Genomic DNA, 3,440 nt, shown 5'->3' on the forward strand with positions numbered 1-3,440 from the left:
TATTTTTATTCTTTCAGTGGGCCATGCCCATGGCAGAGCAAGTGAGTTTTTATCTGACCGTCTATATGGTTTTATTTCTCACAGTAGGTTATTAACAGTGATACAAATGAATTAAATTAGGAAAGGCCAGATTTTCATTTTGGATTAATGAAAAAAAAGTTATGAGTAGTGAAAGAAAATACCATGATCATATCTCTAGGTTTTCATGTAGTTTATTTATTACAGTAATTTATACTAATGTGTAGCACTGAAGACATAGGCCCCACTGTGAAGACACATAATATTTAGTATAAATTCAGTCTAAGAACAGGTCCACGTAACCAGAGAAGGGACTTGGAGATGCCAGGATTTGAACCTGGGGCCTCATGCATGCAAAGCATATGCTCTACCACTGAGCTACATCCCCAGCCACAAGAATAGCTTCCTAGGTTGATAAATCAATACAGCCATTCCTGTTAATAAGGTGAGCTAGACAATTTCTTTCTAGGGAGTGAAACAGCATTGGATTCCTATAGTTTCAATTGCCTGTCACACAGAGTTCTTCAGCAGTCTTCCTGAGCCTATCCTTTGTCCTACTGCCTCGGAGTTCAACAGCATGCTGGTTTCCTTATTTAGGGAAAGAGGAAGAAGCACATCTTCCTTCAAAGTTCACCTTCTTCATAGGGTCTTCTTGTAAGTCCAGGAAAGTATTTTCATTATATTCCACAATTTCCCCCATTACTTCTGTAGGAGGAAAAAACAAAAAAACCTTTTGCCTCCACTCCAGCTGGGGGCCTGCAGTTCAGACTGACAAAAACAGATGGACAAGAGGAAGACAGGGTGCTCATGCACGTAGGAGAAACCCACTTACCAGGAACCCAAAGGGGCGTTTAGAACTTGGGACTGACGCGGCACCTTCACAAGAACAATAAATTTGTAGGTAAGTGATAAGACAAGGAAGGGAAAGGGTGTAGGCTTTCGGGGTTCCCAACTATAAGAAGCAGCTCCATATGTGGAAGAAACCAATGGAAGATGAAGACCCTCTAGCGGGTTTGCCGTGGACTTCTGAGAGCCTTGCTGTCTCTGGTGATACAGCTGGTGACCCCTCCCTGGCACAGTGGGGTGGGGACAACCTTCACAAGCGTATTGATAGTCTGCTTTCCAGCCGATGGGGGGGAGGGGGCGGCATAGAGTTCATCCTGTCTGCTGCTCCTCAATTGCCTTTAGCTTCAAATAATCGCTATGCCAGACGGGCCTTATGTTGGGGCGGCATATTCTGAACTCCTTCGCTTCCCTCCTGGGGTGAGGGTGAGCATGGAGGTCTTGTTATTGAGGAAAACAAACGAAGGAAAAATGACAAAAGAGCTTACTTGTGGCAATAACAATACTGTCCCCAGGCAGGGACATGACAATTTGTTCACTGACAGATCTGACCGCCCACCCAAGTTCCACGGCGTGTGGGGGCCACAGGCTGGGCACCGATCCACGTGCTCTTTCCTGGAAACATGCGTCTAAAATGTGGAGAATTGCTGGCGATTGATTTTTGCTGGCTATGATGATAAAGACAAAATAGTTTTTTGATAACTAACATTATCACAAGGCAAAGACAAAAAACTCCACAAGTAAATGGAAAGCTATCTTTCGGTTTCATCTACTTGATTACACGACCCACGGTGCTGAGCTCAGCACAACCCTTGATGTGATATTAGCATAGGACCCTCTAAATATTTTATGAGCTCTTGGGAGCCTCACAGAAAATCTAATTTCCGGGTTATCACTAACGGCACATTCTGGCTCTAACACTGTTTCTCTTCACTAAGAAGATGCGAACTTCAAAGCACATCTTTGCTCTATCTTAGCAACATTCTTGGCCAAGGTAAGGTACTAGGAACAACAACATCATTCGGGAACCAGCTCAATGACGTAGGACACATGTATATCAATGAAACTAGTAGGAGGCATGGTCCACAATGATGTAGAATAACCAAGAAAAAAATACCTCTTCTCCTTTTAGTTCTGGCTCCAATACAACGATGACTCCAGAAACCCCTTACCCTGATATTATGTTTTCTATATACTACTAGATACTTAATTTCATATGTGTGTGTGCTGATACTCCTTTTGAAAAAAATGGGAAAGTACAGAATAATTTAAATTTTGATTAAAATAAGTCCAAAGCATAGCTAATTCTTTTGAGCGAGTAGTGACTCAGTGTTCCTTTCTGAAGAGAACAGAGAAACCTTATGAACAGAGCACTTGAGGCCATTACATCAGCAAGAGGTCCTGTTTTATTAATTCTCTCACTTTCAAACAACACAATGGAGCTAAATTTTCCTTTATCACTAAGAATATAACGAAAGTATATTGAAATTGTTCTTTCCCTCAGAAGCAGACAGGCCAGTGGGAGGAAAAGAACCTCTGAGCAGAAACGTACCTGTGTGGTTCGGGTGAGTGCTCGAGTCCGGGACGTGTAGGACAGACCCCTAAGAACAGGAATAGTGGAAGGTCAGGGAGAAATTCCTGAGACGGGGGTATTCGAGCTACGTGTTGAGGTTATTTTCCGGTGAAAGGGTTTTTACGGTGAAGATTAGTCTAAGAAAACAGAGCAAGTGGGCGGACCCTCGGGGAACTTCAAAACTGCAGGGTGATGGTCACTTTCCAGGAAACCAGGGGGAAAGGGATGAGAAGAGAAAGATGTGGTTTGAGATTGTCTTGTATCAGGTAACCAGAGGCCATGTAATGTGAATGCTTTCCTTTCCTGAGAAAGAGATATCAAGTTCTTTAAACATTTCGGAGTGGAAGGACGGGATCGAATATGCCCTGGGAGGTAAAATCTGGAAGACAACAGCGTTCTTGCAGACTTAGTTAGGCTGGGCTCCCACTCTCCTGTGACAGGCGTCCACGCACAAAGGGGACATTTGGACACAGACCCGCACAGGAGAGCTCAGCGCGAACGGGAAAGCCGAGGCCAGGGTGGTGGCCCCCACGAGCCAGGGAGTGCCAAAGACGGCGGCAGGCCTCCAGGAGCCAGAAGGGGGCCCTGGCACAGGCTCTCCCTTACAGACCTCAGAAGGAACCGGCCCTGCTGATACCTTGACTTTGGACTTCTGCCTCTAGAACCCTAAGACGATATACTTTTGTCGTTCAAGGCGCCTTGCGTGTGGCACTCGGCTTGCGCAGGCCTGGCAAACCATCCGCCCTCCCACACCATGACTCAGCTGTCCTCCCCCCACCAGTGTTCCTCCCAGTTCTTAGCTCGTTTCCAGAAGCCATTAAACTGTTTCCTTTCGCAGCCTCCCCACGGTGGTGTTAATGGGAGTCACCCAGAATTGTGTTTTCTTCTCATCTCAGCGGAAACCGCCTATTTATATTTCCAGCACGTAACAACTTCTCAGAGAGTAAATACACATTGGCTGCCTAGTTCTCAGTGTTACCACAAAGCTCTTTTCAGGATTGACTTC

At 45.3% G+C, this 3,440-nt stretch overlaps 1 non-coding gene across 1 annotated transcript; it reads right to left on the minus strand.

The window, feature by feature from the left end:
• Positions 1-334: 334 nt before the first annotated feature.
• TRNAA-UGC (transfer RNA alanine (anticodon UGC)) lies at positions 335-406 on the minus strand. The gene has a single exon. It is a non-coding gene; the product is annotated as a tRNA-Ala (tRNA).
• Between the last annotated feature and the right edge of the window lie 3,034 nt (positions 407-3,440).

This window comes from Desmodus rotundus, chromosome 10 (genome assembly GCF_022682495.2).
Source record: "Desmodus rotundus isolate HL8 chromosome 10, HLdesRot8A.1, whole genome shotgun sequence".
Lineage (NCBI taxonomy): Eukaryota > Metazoa > Chordata > Mammalia > Chiroptera > Phyllostomidae > Desmodus > Desmodus rotundus.